This window comes from Cyprinus carpio, chromosome A19, assembly GCF_018340385.1.
Source record: "Cyprinus carpio isolate SPL01 chromosome A19, ASM1834038v1, whole genome shotgun sequence".
NCBI classification, from domain to species: domain Eukaryota; kingdom Metazoa; phylum Chordata; class Actinopteri; order Cypriniformes; family Cyprinidae; genus Cyprinus; species Cyprinus carpio.
In genome coordinates this window covers 15,821,689-15,848,088 of record NC_056590.1, presented here as the reverse complement: position 1 = coordinate 15,848,088, position 26,400 = coordinate 15,821,689, and the positions used below count along the sequence as shown (strand labels likewise).

The following is a 26,400-nucleotide window of genomic DNA, read 5'->3' as shown; positions in this document are numbered from 1 at the left end:
GGTCTCATATAGGCTACCTTACAGTGAAACAATTTAATTGAATGTGTCTTTATGAGGTTTCTTTGCAGTTTCGAGCCACCGCACAGACGCTGTGCTCAGAAACACTAGTTCAGCTGCTGTAGTGTAGAAATCCCACTAAAACATGGTTTCAATGGGCCCCGCAGCGTAATTGAGTGGCAAGTTGACCTGAAGTGTTTTTGAGGGCTTGTGTTCTCGAGTCTTGCGTTTGGATGGTCGCTGTCCGCGGTGCTGAAACAGATGACAGCTGATGTAGAGCAGCGTTTCTCGATCCGGGTTCTGTGGGAGCCCCAGTGCTGCACATTTAGGATGACTGCTCCATCACCTAAATTGAGTACAATGAAAAAAAAAAAAAATAAAAAAAAATTAATACAGTTCTATAAAAAAAAAAACTGACATATTTAAAATACAATACATATAATTTACTGCTAAAAAAAATGAGGATTTGAATCGAAACCTTTTGGTTTTGCACTGCTTTTTTCACATTTTGGCCTCTAAATAAAGTATTTTTTGTAAGTCATTTTTTACATACTAACTCTTAAAGTATCTGTCGTGGAAACACAAACACACACAGAAACACAAACACACACACACACACACACACACACACACACACACACTGTTAAATATTGTAAGTGTTTAGTAATGAGTCTTAATAAGTCTTAATTACCTTATTTAAAAAGATTATTTTTTAAGAGATTTTAAAGAGATTTTAAAGAGATTGAAGACAATGCGCAGGCTACTTTGTGGTGAATTATTTAAAAAAATTAATTCCCTCTTTTGTCCATCAAAGTTTCAATTTATTACTTTTTGTTTTAACTATTATAATTATTATTATTTAAATATTTATGATGTTTAGTTATAGTTTATAGCATCATAGTCAGGTTGCATGATGCTTGTGCACTGAAGAAAAGTGCAGAAACAGTTATCACTCAGAAATTAATGGTGCATATCACAAATAATTGCAAAGTATCAGGAAAAGTAACACATTGAATTAAATGTGAAATTTTGAAATATAAAGACTAAAACACACTCAGTATTTACAATTTAAAAAAAAGTCTGGGTGTTCATGTGGGCTTCCATTGTATCAGCTGTGTTGTTATCAGTACATTTTGCAGTAATTTTGCAGCTCAGATACATTTGTATATTAACATTATATAATTTAGCAACATAAAAAGAGGAAATGTAAATTGTGCAATCCCTAAAATGAAATCATTTAATTTATTCTGCCTTCCTCACTGTATTATTATTATTATTATTATATGTTGAGATTAGCATAAGGGAGACAGGAAAGCTGTCCAAAAAATTGATCTTTCAGGAAAAGTGTTGAGAAACACTTATATCATTTAATATTTCTTGATCCAGGTCTTGGAGGGCCTGCAACACTACACAGTTGGGATAAAACACCTGTTTTGCTCTATGAAGTGAAATGAGTGTGTCAAATAAAGGAGACATCTAATCTGTGCAGTGTTTGAGGGTCCTGCAACAGGAACCCTGGGAAAAAAATGGTTGAGGAACACTATAAAAAAGAGAGGCAGATGAAGAGGAGAGGGTGGCGGTTGAGTGGTTTTGATTGTTGTTTTTGTTGTGAATATTGATGTGAAACATAATCTGGGGTATTGTGCTAGAGTTGTGAATTTGATTGAAATGTATGTTATGCATGAGTGTCAGTATGTGTTTCATGTATTGTAAAGAGTGAAAATGTGCAGTTGTTACCGATATTAACTATTTTTATCTGATCTGACACTAAGTAAAATTGAGTGTATTGGTGCAACCTAATATTTAGTCATCTTAAATAATATTTTTGACTTGAATTAGACCAGTCGATTTAGATATTACAACATGAGGCATATTGTCAGTGTGCATAACATTTTTACAAAACATATAGTGTTGTCTGGATGGGCAATTCTGAATGCCACACTATTAAAAATAAAGATACTTTATTGGCATCGATGGTTCCACGAAGAACCTTTAACATCCATGGAATCCATTGGATTCCATTCCACAAAAGGTTCTGTTAGAATGTTCATAAAAAAGGTTTTTTTGAGGAACTCAAACTGGTTCTTCAAAGGCATCGTTTTGGAACCTTTCTTTTTAAGTTTTGTTGATGTTTTGTATGTATTCTTGCAAGTACTCAGAAGCACTTATAATGAATCATTTCATTTTTGTTAAGTAATTTGTTTATTATAGGGCTGAATAACAGAAACATCAAGGTCCTTATAAAGGGCAGGACCACTCTTAGCCTTGAATACAGTTAAACATGTCCTAAACTGTGTAGTGTGAAATTGCACTATTTAAGAGGGGTAATTCTTTGAGTAATGAAAGTGGAAACGATGTGTCAACTTCAATACAAGTGGGAATATAAAAAGGGAAAGATGTCTGCACCACTGAGGGTGTATGGTCTTCTAAAATCTAATAGGCTATTCCTGGGCTCTTATACAACAATCCTGTGTTATCATGAGACCTAATGACCTTCATAACATCTATTATCCCATACAGTTAGAGGTCCACAACCAAGTTTAACAAGTGGGTTTGGCTTTCTCCAAACATACGCATGTCTGGATGTAGGTAACAGGGTGAAAGGTCACTCATCAAGCCAAACTAATTTTGTGGGTTTTGTGCTTCTCATATACTGGCTTTACAAGCATTTTTGAGCTGCAACTTTGTAAAAGTCATTTGATAGCTTTGTGACTGATGCACCTGTAATTTAAGCATAGGTTATTCAGCCTTGCTGGCACTATGTTATGTGCCTGGTAATGCTTTGAAGGCTAAAGTATCAAAATGCTAACAATCAGATCTCCTTTATAGCTGACACATACTGCAAAGTGACAGTCAACCTAGTGTGTGACTCACCTTTGCAGCTTCATTTATGTTTTCAGTGTTAAATATCCATGTTTGTATCCATTTCACCCATTACATTTAGACTACTGCACATTTCATCCATATATGTGTGTATGAGAGTGATTTCTTTACTCACATTTGTGTTTGGATGGTATATCTTACTGGTAATATGAGGAGTTTGTCTCTCTGTTAAGGTATTTTTATTGCAGTCTGTCTTTTTGCAGGTGTAGAGTGTCTAGAAGCATAAATGGAGTTAATTGGCATTTCCATTGCGTACTACTTATGTGTTCATCAGCAAAATAAACCCCCCTGGGGCCAGAAAGTGAGTTAACGAACACTCTTAATTAGAGGAATGATGAATAATAAAGTTTTTTATCATGTCCATGTGGATCTCTTGATGGAATGCTATTTATGCATCTAGATCAAGAGACTTGCAGCAGTAAAAATACATTTAGAGTAGAAGATATACAGATATTAAACTTGCATTGAATAGATAGATAGATAGATAGATAGATAGATAGAGAGATAGATAGATAGATAGATAGATAGATAGATAGATAGATAGATAGATAGATAGATAGATAGATAGATAGATGCATTCCTCCAACAGACATTGATTGGGCACATACCGAATGCTTTTGTGGTTCATCAGTTTAAACAAGAAGATGCAGCCCCGCATGTTAATTACTGTAATTGTTTGAAGTGTCCACAGTGTATTTGCCCAATGGTCAAACATTTTGTTTGGATTCACAGATAGTTTGTGAAAAAGATCATGGTCTGTCGAAGCATGTACACAGTGTCTGCTATTAATGTGGACATGAAACAGTGTTCACAAACCGCATCGTCTAAAAAAGGAAAAAGTCATTTCAGATTCAGAGGCAGACGAGCATGTTATTACAGTTTTTGATAGAAGTTTACAAAGGCAAACATTTTTTTATTATGAATAATGCACACCAGTGAATCATGCACAATAAAACCAAGAATGTGCATTAAAAAGTAAATAGTGTCCATTTCGATTTGGTGTTGACTTAAAGGACATTTCTCTGCAAATCCCATTTTGGATCGCCTTCATGAGTGAAATGCCACCAACACAACCGTGACCTCTCAAATATTCACCATTATTCAAAGTGCAAACATTGAAGTCAGCGGGGCAGCAACTAGGTTAATTTGAGGTTATTCAAAGGGGTTTAGGTGGAAAACGTGTGAATATACATCCACTCACCTTCTCAGTTTACTACCTTAGTTTGCTACACTAGTTTCGCTTGGTTGAAATTGTGATTGTTTTCCAGCGATCCAATACTGGCCCCCACTCAAGCCCAATGCCCAGAACATAAAGTTCCCCTTAAGGCCCGTTTACACGAAGAACTATAAAGATAAAGTTCTAAAAATTGTTCTGAATTTAAGAGAACAGTAGAGTTAACACCACGACTAATGTATAACAATAACGATATATAGGAACAATACCATTGGGATCACTTTCAGAATCTTTTTTTTTCTTCCACCTGATGAACAATAAAACACTGACAGCTAATCAGAATGAGTTAAAATTCAAATAGCTCACTCATTCAAAAAGGCAGACGAAGTTGCCGAGAATTTCTGTACAGCAAACAGTGTAACATAAAATGTAAAATTTCCTCAGGTATCCAGCACTAGTTTTGACAACATTGTCGTGCCTCATTATAAGTTGCAGTAAAAGAGACTGTGTTGTTTTTATTCTACTACATTGACTACGCTAGCTAAATTCACTGTTAGATTTGAAAGATTACACTAGCTAAATTCACTGTTTAGATGCGCTTGAAACTTAGCATGCTAAGGACATCTGCTGATTAAATCCATGTAAATAGAACAAGAACATTAAAAACCAAAACTGATTATGATATAAATATTGTAATAGTTATAGTAGTCATTATCGTTCTTGGTGTGAACAGGCCTTTTCCAGCAGCCCTAGTTTTAATATTGCATCGTAGAACTGTTCCATGCATGTTTTTTCCCCACTCACACCTCCTTGAAGATGGAAATGTTGGAGATATTAAATTTCGATTACACATTACAAAGACAAACAATCTTTCCTAATATGTCCAGGAGTGTCCATTAAAGGTAGTGTAAGTGCTGTTTGCCATTCAAAAACGTTCCACCAGACTAAAGTCAATTCTGATTGGCTGTCAATAATTTTATTGTTCATGAGCTGGTAAAAAATTGTCTTGAAAGTGATTCCAATTATATAGTTCCTCTCTGTCATTATCGTTATAGCTGTGGAGTGGACTCTGCTATTCTAATGATTAGAGCAATTACTGAAACTTTATAGTTAGTTACCGGTATCTTCCTTGGTGTGAACGAACCTTTAGCTATTGAAATAGACATGCCCCCTCTTTCCCAAACCATTGAGACCTTTATAGTCAGAAAGCAGTAGCACATTTTCTTATTTTTGCAGAGGTTGTCAAAAGCTATGGTGTGAATGACTGACGGACAGAAAGTCTTCTGACTGGATAAACAAAGACTCCATCCACACATTTTTGTAGAGACTAAGGCTGTCTGAGTGATATTTCAAGACACCTAATTCAGTGAGATCAGTCAAACAATGACATTTTCTTCCTGAAATTTCAAATAGATCACTCAGAACTGTTTCAAGAAAGTAGTATTCCAAGCATAAACTTCAGCATAGGTATTACTTAAAGTGACTCGGCGGTCTCCACTTGTATGCAGATTAACACAGTGAGTGATTGGCCAACTCCTGCGGTAGACACATGCTGTGCTGACTGACAAGATGGATCACTGGAAGGGGACACTTCACCAGGACATCCACTCTGCGTGATGGCAAACTAAAGCCAGGTGAAGAAAGGCTGAAATAACTCCCCGGATCAAGAGCTGCTTCAGCTAACATGGCCATTACAGCGGCGCTTTAACAGCGAAGAAAGCCTCACTGATGGACAGGCTAATTAACTTGTTCCTCACCTATTTGGTTTGAGGTTTGTAACCATTGCAGAGTGTTCAAATTACTGGAGGCTTGACAGATTGAACTGAGTTATGGGTTGCAGCGCACAGCCGACAGGTAAATGCACTTCCTTGAGTGACATGAGGTCAGGACAATGAGCCCTCAGAGGATGAGGAACAGACAGTGCCGCGATGAGTCCTACACCTTTGTACCTTCTTGCCCGCCCACTCCGATTCGCTGACATATACTGTAATGCCTCATCCTTATGTGCTTTCTCGTTTTCGATTTCTTACTCTGTTTATGTCACATTCAGATTAACTATTATACCTCCAGTGTTGCGTCTGTTCAGACAAATGCCAAACAGGCCTCCTCGACACTCCTAATATCACTAGACATGCTTTGAGGAAGCCCTACAGGAAATGCAGTTGATGCAACCCATGCTGCTTTTGTTTTCCTGTTGTTCTGTGTGAGCTTTCACTCTCGGTGTGATGCTTGGAGGCTTGACACTGCTGATAAACCACTCTCACTATCGCACAAGCACTGAACCTGCTTGCCGCAGGGAGGAGGAACAACTTAGCGAATCAATGGTGCCTTGAAATCCAGAGGGTTAACTACCTAAGCCCATTCCTTAACCTTTCCCAGTGGTAATTTGTATTGTGAGCTCAGCTCGAACACTCTATTGAGACGCTAATATGATTCATATCAATGTTCTAATCCCATCCCTCATCACCTTCCATCTCTATTTCCTCTTCCACTATCTCTCGATTCCCGATTCTATTTGCAGTTTCCTTCCTCTCCACATCTATCTCCAGACCTGGCGTCTGGGATTTGTAGATAGTGGCTGCAAAAATAGTCTATTTCAATGTGGCATGTTGATTTTTTTTTTAAGACGGATAGTGTGAGCACATAAAAGCAGCGCTCTGTCTGTATGTTTGATCAAGCTTTTCTGTCAAAGACAAGCAAAGTCTTTATGCAAACCTGTGGATTTTGGTTTCAGTATATGGGGGAATAATTATTTTATGGTTTTGGACTAGAAAAGCATCCAAATATCTTATAAATAGGAGGACAGTAAGCACTCTATGATATTAATTTCAAAAATCAATGACAAGGAACAGCTTCAGTGGCAGAATTGATTGGAGTCTATCAACTATATTCAGTGCATGGAAGCAGTTTAAAGCGATGGAGCCGTTTCTGGTGCACAGGTCAGAGAAAGCCATTTCAGCTCAATTTTGGCCGTCCTCTGAGAGTGGAGAAGAGGATGTTGTTAGGAAACTGTCCATCAATGCTGAACCTTTACACTAGAAGCGTTCTAGTAACTGCTTGAGTGAGAACACTTTGTCACATTAGGGGTTGATCAAACACAAAGTTCCTCTTTAATTTACAACACCACATTTCAGATCCACACTTTCAATGTAATCACTATTCAACAATAATAAAACTAAATTTTTATATTTTCTGAAGAATTTTTGAGTTGTTCTTGCCCATGCAGTATTCACTGCCATGATGCTATGTTGCTAAGGTCTTTCTGGTGTGTTCTGGGAGTTGTCATGACATTCCTGTGTAGCTAAGCAGACGCTATGCAACATGAATGATAACTATTAATGTTTTGGTGCATTGCTGTGTGGTTGCTAAGTTGTCCTAGGTGGTTGCTAGTGTGTTCTGGTTGGTTACCAAGCTGTTGCCCATTTGCTGTGCAGTTGTTACGGTGTTCTGCGTGGTTGTTAGGGTGTTGCTAGTATGTTTTGGGAGGTTGTCGAGACATTACTATGTTGTGTGCATTGCTACAATACATTGTTTTGTGCATCGTTGTGCAGTTGCTAGGGTGTTCTAAGTGGTTGCTTGGGTGTTCTGGTTGGTTGTCAAGGCATTGCCTGGTTACTATGCAGTTGTTAAGTTGTTCTGGGTGGTTGCTAGTGTGTTCCGACCTAGGTTTTGTCAAGACATTATTATGCTGCTATGCAGATGCAAAAATATTATGACTGTTTTGTGCATTGCTTTGCAGTTGCTATGGTGTTTTGAGTGCTTGGCAGGATGTTGCTAAGTGGTTACTAAGGTGTTTCTTGTGTGTTCTGGGGGCCTTTGCCATTACATTACTGTGTAGCTATGCAGATGTTAACATACTATAAATGGTTTTGGCATCACTGTGTGGTTGCTAGTGTGTTCTGGTTGGTTGCCAAGGCATTGTCCTGTTGCTATGCAGTTGTTAAAGTATTCTGTGTGGTTGCTAAGGTATGTTTTGGGAGGTTGTTGAGACATTACCATGTTGTGCACATTGCTACAATACTTTATTTTGTGCATTGTTGTGCAGTTGATCAGATGTTCTGGTTGGTTGCCAAGGCATTGCCTTGTTACTATGCAGTTGTTAAGGTGTTCTGTGTGGTTGCTACTGTGTTCTGGGTTTTGTCAAAAATATTTATATTTATACACATAAATATGACGTGATATTATTGTGATGCTATGCAGTTGATGGTGACATAATTATATTTATATGCAGTTGCGAACTTTATTCTGAATGTTTTTGTGGTTGCTATTATTAGTGTGGCCTGGTTGATTGCCAAGTCATTACCATGTTGCTGTGCAGTTGTTAAGTTGCTGTGCATTGCTATGTGGTTGCTATGATGCTCTGAGTGGTAGCTAGGTGTTCTTGTTGGTTTCCAAGGCACTGCCCTATTGCTTTGCAGTTGTTCCGTGTGGTTGCTAGGGGGTTGCTAGTGTGTTCTGTGTTTTGTCAAGACATTATTTTGTTGCTATGCAGTTGCTAACATATTGTGATTTTTTTGTGCATTGCTAAGGTACGTGGTTACTAGGGTGTTGCTATGCAGTTTGTTAATTGTCATTTATTATGTTATTAGCTATGCAGTTGCTTACTGTATTGTGAATGTTTTTGTGGTTGCTATGGTGTTATTAGTGTGTTCTGTTCGGCTGTCAAGGCATTGCCGCTGTGTAGTACTAGGGAGTTGCTATTGTGTTTTGGGGACTGTCAAGAAATTATTATGTTTTGTGCATTGCTATGCGATTGTTAGGGTGTCCTGGTTGGTTATCAAGGCATTGCCCTGTTGCTGTGCAGTGGTTAAGGTGTTCTTCATGGTTGCTAAGGTGTTCCTAGTGTGTTCTGGGTTTTGTTTAAGACATTGTGGTTGCTATGCAGTTGACATTATGATTTTTTTGTGAATTGCTACAGTATGTGGTTACTAAGTGTTGTTGTAGGTGGTTATTAGGGTGTTGCTAGTGTGTTCTGGGGATTGTCAAGACATAACTTTGTTGTGTGCATTGCTGTAATACAATTGCTAGGGTTCTCTAGTTGCTAACAGAGGCATTTCCATGTTGCTATACAATTGCTGTGGTGTTTTGGTGCATTCCCCTGTTACTGTGTGTTTTGGGGGTTGTCAAGTCATTAACATGTTTTGGGCAGTGCTATACGGTTACTCGGGTTTGTTGCCAAGGCATTGCCCTGTTGCTGTGCAGTTATTAAGGTGTTCTAGGTGGTTCTTAGGGTGTTGCTAGTGTGTTTGGAGTTTTGTCTAGACATTGTTGTGTTACTATGCACTGCAGTTGCTAACTGTTTTATGAATGTTTTTGTGGTGCTAGGGTGTTATTAGTTTGTTAGTTTGTTGCCAAGGCACTGCTGTGTTGTTATGAAGTTGCTAGGTGTTTTGGGTGTTTCCTATAGCGTGTTGTGTTCTGGGTTTTGTCAAGACATTATGTTCTATGCAGTTGCTAATATATGAATGTTTTTGTGCATTGCTCTGCAGTTGCTAAGACATTATTATGCTGTTATACAGTTGCTATGTGTATTATAAATGTTTTTGTGGTTGCTAGGGTGTGTGTAGTCTGTTCTGGGAGTTTGTTGAGATATTATGTTGCTATGCAGTGTTCTGAGTGTCTTTAGCATGTTATTTTTTTTCTGTTTCTTTTTTTACACCATCTGCAAATGCATTTAATCATTGACTTTAGGCTTAAATCAAAGGGGGAAATCGAATGGAGTAAAAAAAACAAATGTCTATAAACAAGTTTTTTTAATCTTTTATTTAATATATATATATATATATATATATATATATATAATATATATAGTTATATATATATATATCATCCATTGTTTAATCATGTTTAAAGAATGTTTAAAGGGGTCATATGATGCGATTTCAAATTTTCCTTTCTCTTTGGAGTGTTACAAGATCTTAGTGAATAAAGAAGTTCTGTAAAGTTGCAAAGACTAAAGTCTCAAATCCAAAGAGATATTCTTTATAAAAGTAAACACTCGTCCACGCCCCCCTGAAACGGCTCGTTCTAACACGCCCCCACATATCTATGTCAGTATGTGGGAAGATTTGCATAACACCGCCCAGATGTTCAATTAAAGAAAGAAGGCGTACCTTTTATTCTCGTTGTAGTATTGTTTTTGCCGCGCGCCACCATGCCGTATAGACGCTGATGAGGAAAATGTGTTCACTGTGAAAGCGAACTACTTTGTTTGGCCTTCCAAAAGAGGACAAGAATCCGTCTGCCGCACTTCATCATGCCTGGATGCTGCCGCTGATGACGTGGTGCGTCGCTGAGGAAAGCGACAATCAACTTTGCAACTTTGCACTCGTCTCTCCGGCGGACAATTTGGCATCACACAATATGTTAAGAGGCGTAACATTTCCGTCACACGCTTGCTTGAGGCATTCTGCCAATCATAACACGCTGGATAGCTGGCCAATCACAGCACACCTCGCTTTTCAGAGAGATGAGCCTTGTGAAAATCGACGTGTTTCAGAAGGTGGGGCATAGAGGAGAAACAATGTACAGTGTGTGTTTTTTTAACCTTAAACCCGCATAAACATATTTCAATACACCAAATACACAAAAATAATGGTTCTTTTTAACAGCATCGTATGACCCCTTTAATTGTTTTTACTGGCGAACAAGACAAAAAATACTAATTGAGAAAATTGTTTTGTGTGGGGTAAGGGTTTGTTTTACATCCCTAACACTATGTATTAATAAATAGTAATAGTCATGCTTTCCTTAGCAAACGTGGCTAATGACATATTACAGGGGCTTTGCCGCTTGTTTAGAGCCTTTCATTAGTATGCCTAGCCTGTGAGAACATGTACTGTGGTGATGTGCTCTCTTATCAGGCCCTTACACGGGGACTCAAACGTTTGTTCAGCATTATTCCTTTAAAATGGCTGATAATAGGCTTCGCTGTGTGTTTTGTAAAACTACGGTATGATTAATGGCCAGCTGTTGCATTGGACGTTGACTCTGTGGCCAGGTTTTCTCTAACATTATGCTAACATTATGGTTTTAAAGCTTAAAATGTGGGTGCGTTTTTTGCAAAAGATAATGGTGTTTTGTGTCCTAAGCCAGATTTGCACAAGAGGGAAGGAGAGAGAGAGTGAGAGCGAGCGAGCTGGCAACCGACAGTAAACCCAAGACCAGATGGAGATAAGGAGCAGCAGGAGAGAAAGAGAGCGAGAGAGAGAAACTCAGGAATCACAATGCTCAGATTTAGCCTACATTCAGTAGTAAACGATAGTAAAACCTGAAATCACCTACGCTGAGGTGACCAGACAATTGTGTAAAACCAGCAAACGGTTTATAAAAAAAAATAGAAGATATTGTCTTAATAAAGACATAAAAAATGCTAAAAGAACAGAATTTATTAGAAATGGAAATGTTTTTAAATATTTTTAAAAGTCTTCACCATTATTTTTCACCAATTTAATGCATCCTCGCTGAATAAATGTAATAATGTCTTTAAAAATAAAAAATCTTTCTTAGTCTTACTCAATATTTAAGCTATGGTCAATGGAAGAAAAGTCAAAGAAAATGCGTGTGTGCCAATTCAAAGAATATTCTAAGCTAAATCAATGAGTGTGTGCATGAAGATAAATAACTTACAAGCTTAGGACAAAAAGGGACACCTTAAAACACTGCTAACTAAAAGTATTTTACTCTGTATTTCTATGGCCTTTCTCCCAAGTATTGACCATCCGTAAAGTTGGAGGGTATAGATTGTGGCAATGACCTCATATTTTATGTACTTTGTAATTTAAATGAACTTGCTATTTAATTGTTCCAGTGGTTGGCTCGAAATGACTGTGGGTGTGATAGACCAGCTGAGGGTAAGAAAAAGGAAGTGAGGAAGGAAGTGACTAAGCTAATAAATCCAGTGACTGAACAAATCAGCCGCTGAGCTAATAGGAAGATTTATTAGCCTGGTTTAAATGTTAAGCACAGCACTTCAAATAGAAGCTTTGCAACAGATTTCAGTGTTCCAGAAACAACAGAACCAACTTCTGCTTTCATGAAATTATTTAGATACAGAAACAGATTCAGGCGGATTCTAGCGAGCGACTCTATGAGGCAATAACTGTATTATTTTGGTATTATTTACATAGTGTCATGCTATTATAGTACATTATGTATTTGTATTGATTGAGCTTTTAATTTTTAGATTTTCAGTTTTCAAATTCATATCATTTTAAATTTTATACATTTTAGTATGTGCTTTTAATATATTTGTATATCAGTTTTAGTCATTTTAATACTCCAGTTAGGCAGCATTTTTAGTTTTCATTTTAGCTTATGTTTTTCATCTCATATTTATATTTTTATTTTACTTCAGCTTCACAAAAGGTGAAGTGCTTTTTATAATTAAAAGTAATTATAAGAATTCCTCTATACAAAAAATGTATTATTTTTATCTTTAAGGTTAAGGTCTAAATCATTTTTTTAGTTTTAGGACTACTGATTTCAGCAGATGAACTTCTAATTATGGTGCTCTTTGCATGTGATATCGGTGTGTATCACATTTATCGGCTTTATGTGAACATGCCAGAAGAAACTTTTTGTGATCATGTGATATGTTCCCCCCCAGCTTCTGCCAAACTGCTGCCTGGGTTTTGCTTTAATTCATTTAAGAGCCGCATCACCAAAAAACCCATTTGTTGCACTCTCTCCAAATTCTTGTTTTACTTTACATTGGCTGGAGGCCCTAATTTAAGACCGTAATGCATTAGCCCCAGTTTGCGTGTTTGCTTTGAGGTGTACTTTTTCCCCTGCATTAGCCCCAGTTTGTTGTTTGTTGTTTTGTTTGTGTGCCACACATAAATGTGTGCGTCGGTCACCACAAAGTCTCCACATGCCATCGTTCTCTCCACGCATTTTGAGTGGCTCCTACTCTTCATTTTCATCGCACACAATAGCATTGATGGCCTAGCCGTGATGTTTAAAGCCCACTGGAGCTGCCACATTCATACCTTTGTGTGCATCACGTGCTTTCCGCTGCAGCAATGTGAATACGGTGCTGCCTGCTCTCTGCTTTCTGGCCTCATGGGATCGAGTTGAGGTACAATACATTCCAGGTGGCCTTTTAAAGCCCAGTAGTGGAGGAGATGAACTCATGCCGCCGGGGCTCTGGCGGATGTGGAGTTCCTTCAAAAGGCCTCTTTAAAGGACTTGCCACCTGCTGGAGAGAGAAGTGAAGAGGACTGTTGCTTTTATTCAGACTCGCTCGGCTTAGATGAAGGAGTGGTGGAGTGAAGAGAAGGGTCAGGAATGAGGCTCTTTATGTACGACTAGAATCTCTGTTGACACCATGTAAATTAAAACTCTCAAAGACAAGTCAAGGAGACAGGAGCCAGTATTGTCAATGTTAATGTGATACTTTTGTTTTCATCGAATTAAGCCAAAGGTGTCCAGTCCTGCTCATGGAGGGCCATGTTCCTGCAGAGTTTAGTTCCAACTTGCCTCAACACACCTGTCTGGAAGTTTCTAGCAATACTGATGGCATAGGCTGAATTTGAAATCGCTATGTAGTCAACAAAAAAAAAAAAAAAAAAAAAATGTGAAAGGTGTGTGTTAAAGAGTCAGAATTCAAAGTATTCCTAAAACGGTAGGCAAAAAGTCCATGGCTGATATTCCTGTTATTTCCAGTGAGATTCTGAAGTGCGAATCCAGTAGAATTTTTTACTTTCCCATGAGGCCATGGGAGAAGATTTGTGAATGGCAGTGAAGCGACACAAGTGACGCTGAAGGTCACATGACATTGACAACATTGCAAATGTTATAGATCTGGACAATGTTCATGCTAAATACATTCATACTATATGGAACATACTTTTTTTAAAAAAAAAGATTGCAAAGTAATTACTTATTCAAAAGATTTACCTACTCAGAAACTGTATCCTCTGCAGGACGTTGACTTCAAAGGCCACACCTATGAAGGCTGTGAAGGTCAAACCTGTTTAGATATTTGCTTTGAAACCCAAAACTTGCATTTACAAGTGTAATGTTATACAGCATTTCGTGAACAGCAAAAACCTGTCATCATGGGTTTGTATTGAATCTTGGGATAATTTGGGCTGCAAAGGATACATTTGTTGTAATTGTGGATAACTGGAAAACAAACAATGTATTTCGAGGCAGTTGAAGGAGACAGCCTTCGTCGCGACGCTGTGACGCATTAGGTCTTCCAATGCAAGCCTTCAGAGGATGCAGCCTCTAAATTGGGATGTGCGTTTTCAGACACAGCCTATGATTAGCTGGTTCAGGCGTGTTTAATTTGGACTGAAGCTGAACTCTGCAGTTTAATGAACCTTTAGAATCAGAATTGGTCACCCTTGAAATAAACAGGCTATTTTTTGCTGCTGTGCCTTTAAGAAACACCTCCTTCACATGTGAAATGAGCAATAACGCTTCGGTTGAGCTGTGGGTTAGCTGTCAGTCCAATATAGTTTTTAACTTTGTCATCCCACCCTTTTTGCAAAGCATGCATCATTGTGGCAGGATCATAAAACAATCCAAGCCAAAATGTGCCGCTCAAACTGTAAAGATCAGATTGAAATGATCACTATCTTGTTAAAAGTAAACTTCAGCCGCTCTTCCTAAGGGTAACGTCCTTCAGAAGGATATGCAGAGCTGCAGGTGATTTGATGGGGCTTGGAGGTTGTCATACCAGCCGTTAAAATGGAGTGACAGTTGTATTCTATGACCAAAGTGACTACCTGAAATTTTCAGTGGTTCAGGCAGTACTGCTGTTTGAAGGCAACCCGAGTCAACAACAGCTTGTTTGTCAAGCCATTGTACCAAAAAGGTCTCATACTACAAATCTTATTCGTACATTTTCAAACAATCTGCTTTTGGTCCACAGATGGTTATGTTTAGGGGTGGACCTTCATGCTTGATTTTCATATGCAGAAATAAACACCAACTCATAAAGTAGTTACATATTCTTATAAAAAAACCATACAACACACTAATCACAAAACAACAACACCAGAACACCTTCCATCAATAACACCATTATCCACTAATAACAGCTTTTATGTGTTTGGACGGGGGGAAACAAACACATATTATTCATACACACACAGACCTCAGTTAAACTTTACCAGGTATACTCTTGTATAGCAGGCTGCACATTAAAATTAAGTCATTCTTTTCTTGGCAAACATTCTTCCTTTCGATGCAAATTAGGCTCATTATAGAATGTGCCTGATTTCACAAACATCAGGAATATTTTCCTATAATGGGGGCTTTTTGGAAGGGAATATGTGTAGATTTTTTAGTAATCATGGCAGCAGTAATTGTAGCAAGGCAAAGGTATTTCAGAAGTCATCCTATATAAGAACCTCACCTGAAAAACTTTACCATTCAGTCATCGTCTTGGTGCATTTTCCATGCATAGGACGTATTATTGTCAGGTGCAAAACTGCAAATCATCTCTAATTTTGAGGGTGAGTTTTGTTGCATTTGCATAATTCCTTAGTAAATTTGGTGGCAAAACAACGCAGCACATGCATATAAACAATATAATCAGTGGGTGCAGTGTTTCACAGTTACACATTCTTAATTCCCCCGTGACCCGTTGCTCTTTTCCATGCAGTCACAATGAATCGAGCTCTAAACCACCATAGAAGTATTATAAAAGTGGCCTTTATGACTTGTGTGCTATAGTCCAAGTCTTCTGAAGCCATATGATAGCTTTGTGTGAGAAACAGACTGAAATTTAAACTGTTTACTATATCCTCTTATTATGAAGAATATTCTCTTGCATAGACTTTGAATTGAGGCATAAAGTCTGGTCCAGTTTGCAGGTTTTTCTGGCCAAGAACCGCCCACTTAGACAGGAAGAGACCGCCTGACAGAATGACAGATGGACTCTGTGATCAGAAATGTTGTCCATCCACAAAAACTGATTATTTAGCACACATAACAAAGAGAGCAAGTTGTTATATGCAATGCAGTTCTGCGGATAACTAGATTATTGACTACTCTGGACATGTTTTAAAGATATCAGGCAAATTGAATGCTTGAAAGTGCCTTCTCAGTCTCAACACATCTCTATATCCAAGTGGTCTAAAACATTGTGTGCATTTACCCCCGGAAATGGCATAGATACTGTCTAATCATATTGAGCCAGCACTTGCCAGTTTTGTGTGCAGTGTGCATCAGACAAATCACTGAACGGACTGTGGGCGTGCCGTCTGAGACTAAATGAAGAATAACCAGAATAACCATCTGTTCATCACATCCATTGTACTACAGCATGAACATTTGACTGCCAACCTTAACGGTATTTTTAAGCTCTTCTGAATTGACTGAAGACACTTCATTTCAGAGCCTTTTTAAGGCAACATTGCAAGTATCATTCAAAGAAAACAACACCAACAAAAAAAATAAAACAAGATGCACAACAAGAAAAAAAAAATGACTACTACTGTACTTTAATTTCTAATTAAAAATAAACTGACACTTTTATGTTTGTGTGTTATGCATGTTTATGCTTAGTAGAGCATTGGGGCATTAGCTTGTTAGAATAAGCAACATGCTAACATCAGACGGCTTTTACAACAGAGACACTAGAGGGAAGGACACAGACCATTTATAGAAAATGAATTGGAGACATCTTAATGCTTGAATACATCAAAACAGTCCCATCTTAAAGTGGCAAATCATCTTTTTGATATCAACACTGACTGTTTGTTTACTATAGCAAGCATAAGTATTTTTTAAAAAAAGTATTTACTTAAGTATGAACTGAATGTAGTGTTTTTGGACACTTAACTGCATGTTAATTGCAATTAAATTTAAATGTATTAGTTTAAATTTATATTAAATGCAATTATCAGAACTTCACACCCACTTAAGTATATGTAATTTCATAATTGCTTCTATTGTTTTGTTGAAATACTGTTTTGTTCTGACAAACATTTATGTTAAACTAAAATATACTTTAGAGTCAATTCTACTGAAGCTGGTAAGTCGTGTATTTAAACATATTTGTTATTACACATTTGTAGTGATTAAGATGCAAATTCAATTTAAATGTAATATTGAATAACACGACTGAAATTATAAACAAGTACTTTACATGTGTTTTTGTCATCAAAATACATTCAAAAAGTGTTTTTAAAACAAGGAAAATTAAAAGCTTTTAAGTAAAAGTATTTAAGTGTGTTAAAAAACAGTCATGAAATTTTTTTAAAAACAGCGTGTGCTCTCTTTAAGTGTTCTTAAGTGGCTTCTTATTTCCTTAATAGACCTATTAATATGCTTAAATATGCCTTTAAGGTTTCATTGAAGTACACTAAAAGTGCACTTTCAATACAAAATATAATTTTTCACAAGAGATGGTTCCATTTCTGATTTGAAATAAATGATTGAAATATAATCTTGACAAACATTTAAGTAGGCAGAAGCTGTGCTCACACACAGAAAATAGCATTTCAGAGGCATCACCAAGATGGCCGCTGAGTATTCAGACAGTCCATTTTTGCATTAAAGACTGCAATCCCTTGTGAAACATCTATTAAATCTGCTTCACATAATGATCACTATTTCTCATGGCGCATGTGTTGAGTTGCTGCCACTGCAGAACATTCAGTCAATCACAAAGCTAATATAAATGACAGTTAGCATGCCTTAGAAGGAAGCTGCTTATGTAAGCACTAGACAGCATGACAGCACTCTTGTTTTTCTGTTTTGTATGCATGGTAGCACATTAAAGAAACCTCCTGTTGAAATTTCAGTGTGCGGTTCTTGTAGAATAGATGAATTACCCAGAAATGTCAGAGAGATTGTAGAAGGAAAGCGGGACACTGTCACACCCCTGTGTTAATATGTGTGTGGTGTTGTGAGGCTCCGGGCTTTAGTCTTTTATGAGACATCTGTCAATAAGCCGCCCTGTTACACCTCACACCTCTATGCCTCATGGCACTGATTGAGGAATTACAACGTTGCATCTTCTCTCTCTCTCTCTCTTCTTCCTCTTTTGCTGCCGGTGGCCTGCGTCTCTGATCTCTTGCAGGCATGTGTCACAGCATGGGTTTGCATGTGTCCTGTTGGGGTTTCACTCGTGCGACTCCATGGGAGTCAGTGTATGTTTGTGTCGCGCTGTTTCCTAGAGTGTCTTTGTGCTTCATGTCTCTCCAAGTAAAGTTTTTTTTTTCTTCCTTTTTTGGCACTGTGAGAGTTGTGTGAGCTGCATCATGTATCTTGATGCAGATCTAATCCTCCCATTCCCCCCCGCCCCACCGTCTTAGTCATAAAGTACTTTCAATTTTATGATGACTCAGTCAGGAGGTTTCTAAAAATAAGTCTGTGTGCTATAGGTTTGTGAGAGTATATTATTTGTTTTAATTACATGCTCTTCATTTAATTAAATGCAAGGGGGTTTGAGCTCAACGAAATGAGCACTGGGTCCGAATTTTCGGAAGATTTAAACAGATATTAGACCTTAATCCGTTTAATCCCAATTTTTTCCCAGATATGAAAATATCCAAATGATGTGTGATTAGTAATCCTTTGAAATAATCAAAAATCTTTGTCATATCTTTATGTTAACATACATTACTAAGCTTTTGTTTTGGAGCTTTGATGCAGCCATCATCTTCTCATGGTTGCAAACAGGAATAAAAACTGCTCTGGTCATGTGCCAATTTGCTCTAACCTGCACATATTTAATTGAAACCCTTTATTTTTTTTCTATATTTGCAGGATATACACTAAAACACCAGTCAGTAACATTTTTAGAGCTTTATAAACAAAAACCTTCTTTATTGCCACTATTGTGACCGATGGGATTAAATGGGTTAACATCCTTAATGAATTTAGAGCAATGTATTGGATATGATTCAAAATATTGTTTATAATTGAACTGTTTATATTAGTTATATATTACTTTATATTACACACAAAGAATTTGAAAAAAAAAGAATATTATATAAAATTAATTGTAGTCCATATTCTAAATTACAGCTAGGAATTTATGTGAAATTTTATTTAAAAAATCATGTACGAAAATTTATTTTAATTTTACTTTAGTATTACTTCATAATCTATTATTATTATATATAATAGTATTATTTATAGCATTTATACTCTTTTGAATTAGTTTTTATTTTTATATTTTCATTTTCATTTTTAATTTTATAATTTTGTTATGTTTCTATTTAGCATACATTTATTTTTATTCAAGTTTTAGTCATTTTAGTACTTCAATTTAGACTTGCTTTTTTCTCGTTTTCATTTTTCATCAGATATTTGTATTTTATTTCATTTCAGCTTTATTTCAATGATTTTTAATCATTTTAATTTTAGTTAAACAATAACAATCCTGGAACCAGTTGGCTTTGGCATCATTATTGCGTTCAAACCTGGTGCAACACATGCGTTATATTTAAATATATCGCTGACTGCATATGGCGTTTTTTTTTGGAGCTTGGCCTTTGGTTGGCATTTGCTTTCATTCTACCTATTTCCCATCTCATTTTGTGTTCCACAGAAGAAAGTGATACCACTTTTTTAATACATGAAGTAAATAATGACAGAATTTTTCATTTGGGTGAAAATAAACCTGATGAGGACACACAAGCAAACCCATCCTGTGGGCCAGAGTCTGATGCCCAGCATTCACTGGTGTCCTACTAAGCCAGTATCTGTATGGTCTGAACATACAAAAGTATGAGTACTTATCAGAGCACTTGGTTTTGTGTGTATATCGTGGGGTTTTGAGGTCATCACAGTCTATTTGCACATGTGCTATTATAGATCCAGGTCTAGGGCGGATGATACATCAGCAAGGCTTCACCCAATAATTATTGACTGTGTTATGTGCTGTGGCTTATTGGCTTCACATTCTGCCAGCTTGAATTACATCCCTCAATGTCTGGTCACGTACTCCACCAGCAGAGCTTCCAAACTCAGACATCTCCTGTGATTTTGGAGGAATTAGAATTGACATCTTTGAACTTCCCTTTGAATTCCTGCAGATTAGGCGCATTAACAGAGGAGGAAGGCGGCTTACGCTGAGATGCATCATGGAATAAAGAGTTTACCTCACTTCCGTTTGTTTTTCCCAAATGAATATGACCGTGCATAGCAGAATTGCCCCAGAGAATAAGTGTCCTTTGTTAAGAGGCACACACACTCACTTCCTGTGCTCCTCCCACCCAGATTTACATCAGTCAGGTTGTCAGGCCTTCATCGCTCTTATCAGTCAGCAAACAGGTCGATGGTGAGGAGGAGGTCAGTGACAGTTTTCTATCATTCATTGTGCATTTCACAGGAAGTGACAGCAGCAGACCATGTGTAGCAGCTACATTGGGGAGCGATCATCGCTAACTAATATCTGTTTCCAAAGGGATCATCCCCATTAGGGGCATTTGATGATTCCCTGTTTGTTTTATTGAAAACATTTGTACTCTACAAAGTGTAATTGGTACTTACTAAGGCAAGTCATCACTATTACTATTGGTCATAGATGAACCAGTTCAGTGCTAACCCCGCCAACAGCAGATTCTGTAGATTTCATTGGTCATACTGAAACAAATTCTAATCCCTAACCTTAGTGTAGCCAGTGTTTGGGAAAGTTTTAATTAAAGTGCCCCTATTATGCCATTTCGAATATTGCTTTTCATGCAGTGTGTTATGTAGCTGTATGTGAATGTAAAGCCGAAAGTGCACGATAAAATTTATCATATAAAAGTTATTGTCTCCCAAAATGAAGAATCAACTCTGAACAGCCTAAACGAGTCGTCAGTATTTCAAATCCCACTTCTGTTACAGCTACACGTCATCGGGTAACACATTTGCATAATGCCCACCTATGTTCTACATTGGCCGGCCGCTAACAATTTGACCCTTCTCTCAAACACTGTAGCTTGTTTGTGTGGTAAACATCCTGTCGAGAAGATGCTGTGTCCTATGCTCTTGAAAAACTGGCTCAGTACCCAGTTTATTTGGACCAGCTGGCTCCACTGAATCACATCCTGTAAGAATGATAAAAAATAGATGTTTATATTTTGTATTGAGCTTTCAAAATACGGAACTATGGCAATGCGCTGTACACAGTTGACCAATCACAACAGACTGGGCCATCTGACCAATCAGAGCAGAGGAGGCTCACGGAAAGTGGTTTAGTGAGACTGAATCTTAGAACTGCTTACAATTAGAACGAATAGTTTGAGAATCATTGTAAAATGAGATGATATTAAATGCATATTTTGAGAAAACTAAAGCGTTTTTTGACCTTGCATGCATGTAAACCTATTGTAGGAGACTCCCAGAACAATATTAGGAACTTTAAAAATGGCATAATCGGGGCACTTTAAAAGTAATGCATTGCAATATTGCGTTACGCCATAAAAAAGTAACGAATTGCATTACTTTTTATGGAAATTAATGCATTACATTTTACTCTTTTTTTTACTTGGGCTGTGCTTGCTTATTTGTTTTTAATAACAAAAAACCCCAAAAGGTTTTGGCAACTGTAAAGGCCCTTTCACATCAAAAGTGAAATTAATAAGCCTCAGGCTGAATTAAGTGCCTCTGCCTCTGCACCTCACTCCCAATTTCTCTCAAAACGGTGACAAGAGAGGTGTCAGTGAATAAATTGGAAAACAAAGTAACTTGCTTTACTTATGTGAAAACTCAGATATTTTGTTGTAAATTTAAAAGTAATCTGTTACCCACTGAAAAAAGTCATCTGATTACATAACTCACATTACTTGTAATGCATTACCCAAATGAGTATAGCAGAGTATAGCGTTGGGTAACACTTTATCTTGATAGTCCTAGAAAGTAATTTTGCAACTACATGTCAACAAACTCTCATTACACTATTAGTAGACTGTTAGGTTTAGGGTTAGTAGAAGTTGATATGTACTTGCAAAGTACAAAGTACTTGCATGTCTGTTGGGGGACAATGAAAATAAAATGTTAGATATGAAATAGACAGTCTTCTAATACTCCAATGACTGGCAGTTGGCATGCAGATGAAAAGGTATAATGGTACAATGTCTACTGTTACTGCTAGTAGAAAGTCTAAAAAATACCAAAATATAAATGAAGTAACGGTTGTATATGCTGAAAAATAGCATAACTGTTTGTCACAATCAGATCCATCAATGATATTTCTGAAGTCTGAACAGAATCCATGGCGTCTGAACTTATCTTCTGAGGTAACTACTGTATGTGATCGAGCTGACTTGTGAAATAAGCTTTGGGGTGGGTTTGCATGTAACTGTTTTAAGGAAAGAAATCATGCCTCTTACTCACATTGGGGCCCAGCCACGGACCCGAAGAGTGGGGTTTATTGAGGTGAGTGTAATATAGACCAGTGGGTAAGAGCCGTGCAGGGTAAAAATCTCATTGCCCTGCACTCAAAGAGGCAAACTAGATGTTTAGAGACTCTGGTCTTTGCTGTTGTGGGCACTTTTCAGCTATTTCACCCAGTTAAACACCCTGCTTGGCCAGGCTGGGACCTGCAAACAACAGCAAAAACCAGCTTAGTTTTTTTTTTTTTTTTTTTCAGCAAGTTATCTAGAGACCAGAATATCACAGACCTAAAGGCCCAGGTGTACTTTATTTTCCATGTTCCGCTCTGTCTCACACACAGCTGAGCACACAAGCCTTTCAAAGCATACTCCATTGACCAAGTGAGTGTGGGTACACTGGTGCGCACTAGTGGACCTTTGTTTTAAAGTGGTCAAAACATCACTCGCACATTCACTATTGTTGGCACAAGTCTGGACACAAAAAATCAGGCTGTACACAGATGTGTGCTTGGACATCAACAGAATGTGCAGAAGAGGGAGAGAGAAAAATTACGTCCCACTGACTGGAACACAAACAAGGGAAACTATACTGTGTGCTTTAGGGGTGGACTCTTTTAACTTGGAACAGCAAGCAGTTCCCCCTACAAACCACCCAAAATGTCCTAGAACCACTAGGAAACCCCTTAGTAATCACATAGTATTGTGCTAAAAAAAAACACTCAGAACACCTTAGCAACTGAGGAAGCAAGTATTGTGCTGGAAAACACTGCTCACATTTTTCTTCAGACAATGTAAAAATCTACTTTAATCCAATCATATGGATCTGTTAGATCCAGTGTCAATGCTGCTACACTGTGTCTGAAAAAAAAATGTGCGAAAATTGTACCTTTAGAAGCACAACCACTTATCATTGGGGCAGCACCCTTAGAAGGACAACATTGTACCTTATTTACCCCTAAAATGTTCATAATAGTACCATAAAGGGATAGTTCACCAAATCTGTCATCATTTACGCAGGCCCGGCTCCAGAAAAGCTGTCACTCATCTTACTGTAATTCATGGTGATCTCAGATTCATTATCAATAAAGTTCTCTACGCTGCACAACGAATCTCTTGTTTACATCACGCCAACACTTTGTTATAATGAGATGATTTGTGCTGAACACAATACCTCAACAAAAAACGAGATTTGAGGGGATTCTAACTGAAAGGCCTCTGATTCAAGAAATCAACAGACATGTCTGTGATTAGCTCCATTGCTCAACGCTGCAAATACACGTTGAAACAGAAACCGATCTCCAGAGCGCAAAAAATAAATCAATACATATTTAACCAAAACTGCAATAAAATACCATTAGTATAGCTTTAACTGAGGGTGCTTTTGATTTTGTTAGAGGGTGCTTAGCACCCTCTAGCACCCCCGTAGAACCTGGCCTGCATTTACGCACCCTCAAGTTGCTCCAAACCTTTATGAGTTTCTTTCTTCTTTTGAACGTAAATGAAGATATTTTGAAGAATGTTGATAACCAGACAGTTGACGGTAGCCACTGACTTTCATAATGTTTTTTTTTTTTTTTTTTATTACTTATGTAAGTCAAGGGTTATGGTGGGACCTGGGGAACTATCACTTTAAGTATACATATTACTACTCTAAGGTACTACTATTCACCTTTAAATGGTACATAAGGTACAAAGTTGACCTTTTTATGTTACTGACCAAGTGATAAGCTGCTATATACTGAAAAGGTACCATTTTGGCAATTTTTTCTGACAGTTTAAGCCCTGCCCTTTTTAAATCCCACATTTCATGCTTATTTATATGCTTATACTATTTCTATGGTGGGTAATATTAGCTGCACAGGTGCAAACAGCTAATCCACACATTCACGCTAGATGAAGCGCTGATGATACACTGCAGCGAGTTCACTCATCACCTCTGCAGTCAGATGGGTGAGAGGGTTCGTTTACAGAGGCGTGGAGGAGACAGCGTGTCACCGGGGGTTAAAACATCAAGAAAGTCTGAGAGCAGTCAAAGAGCAAACGGAAGGAGGGTACATGAATGGTTGCCTAGCAACAGAATTAGGCAGTTTTCGGCTTTGGTTTCCAGTCAAAAAGAGATGTGCTTTGCTTTCAGTGTCCATATAGAGATTGTCACCTGTCATTTACCAAGTGAATGTGGATGAATGTGTGCATGCCAGGGCTGTAGCCACCATACTCAAAGTAGGAGGACGTTTACACACCAGTTTTAGATTAGTAGGCAAACAGTATGTCTTTCTCAATGACCAATGCCTAAAATGGTACCTTTGGGTACCTTTTGTCTTGAAAATATAGGTGTTTTATAAGGTGGTGTAAATCGAAAATGTGCAGGGGTTATGGGTGTGATTTCAGCATTTTGCATTGCAATCAAGCTGCACTAGATACACTATAATGAGTGTATGGTGTGAGAAACCGTTTGAGTGAAAGATTTGTTGTTTTCATGAGACAAGCCAGTTAGAAAGATGGAGGGGGGAAAGATTGAGAGTAATTGCTCTGTAGAGAGATAAAAGAAGACTGAATAGGGAGGAAGGAGAAAGATAGCAGTGATTTTGGAAGAACGCAATAAAAGAAACAATGCTGGCCTATAAAAAAAAGCAAGCCAGAGAGAGAGGGAACATGTTAGAAAGAGGAGGAGATAGATGAGAAAGAGCCTGCTACCAAGTGGTCAGTTTTCCGCCTCAGGTGGAGCCCAGTCTTCATGCCACTGTCAGACTGTGTGTGTGTGTTTGTGTGTGTACAATACATTCACCCTGCACAGCAAGTGCTTTTCATTAGCTTCATTGTTCCTAGATGTAGTCAGCAATATTATGCCTCACTTTGGGCGAATTCTAAAACAGAATTACATGAATTACAATTTCAGAATGCATTGTGACAAACTCTAAGAGAAAAAAATGGTGGATGAGTCAAGAAAAAAATACCTATATTTCATCCAGTATTGCATAGTATTGATAAAAAAAAAAAATAAAAAAAAAAAAAAAATAAATAATACTACCAAATATTTTGTGTGCTTTTAATGCTTATTAAAGTATCCCTTTGTTAGCTTAGCAGCATGCTAACCTCAAACTCTTGTGTGCTTCACGTGAAGAACTCTTTATACGGTGTGTGTGTTTATATAGAGCATTTTAAATCAGTCACTTACTGTATGTGTTTACATTTCTATTAGGATGATGCCTTAGGGCCCATGCACACAGGACACATCCTAGCATTAAAAACAGCTAGACGGAGCATGACAGAATTCAACAGAAGGCACTTTTATAGCAGCATTAACTCCCATACACCTTTGCTAATGGGTAGCTTACTTGACATCAAATACTTCTTGCAATTTGTTGTTCTGGCATTTTGCTATGTATTATGCGTGCAGTTTTAATGAGCTGATATAATTTGAAAGACTACATGAAATATTTGCATTTTTAAAATGTTCATTTGTCACACTGCGTGACCATTTAAAATAAAACCATTGAAGGCAAAAAGTATTTTAAAAATGATAATAAATGGCTTTCCTAAACATACTTTTCCATGCACTTTTGTATATGTTTAATCTAAAATACCGATATTAATTAAAATACCTCATGGACATCAACTACCCGAAAAACACTTGAAATGTTTACGTGTAAGCAGTGCTCATGTTCATCCGGTTGTGCCATTGTTTTAAACCCACACTGATTTACAGTGCTGCATGGTGTAAACTATTTTATCTTGACATCTTAAAAATTGCACGCTTGTGGTGTGAGACGTGCTGTAACGGACAAAGATGTTTGCCAGTTCCTTATTTCCCATAGACCAACAATTAGTGCAGACAAAACGCAAGAACAAGTCCTGTGTGCACAGCCCCTTAGAAGACAGCTGCCAATGTAAGCAGTAGACTGCAAGGCAGCACACTAGCTCTCTTTCTCTCCCTCGTTCTGTTTTTTTTTTCTTTTTTTTTCTGCCAAGGCTGTACAGCAACTCCATATGTTCACTGCATTCATGAAAATCATTCCTTGTGCTGCCTAAATCCACTAAGTTAATCCTAACCTGCCT

At 37.6% G+C, this 26,400-nt stretch overlaps 1 pseudogene; it reads left to right on the top strand.

Annotated features, from left to right (window-relative positions):
* Positions 1-26,400, top strand: part of LOC122148817 — a 94,271-nt pseudogene that overhangs the window by 369 nt on the left and 67,502 nt on the right.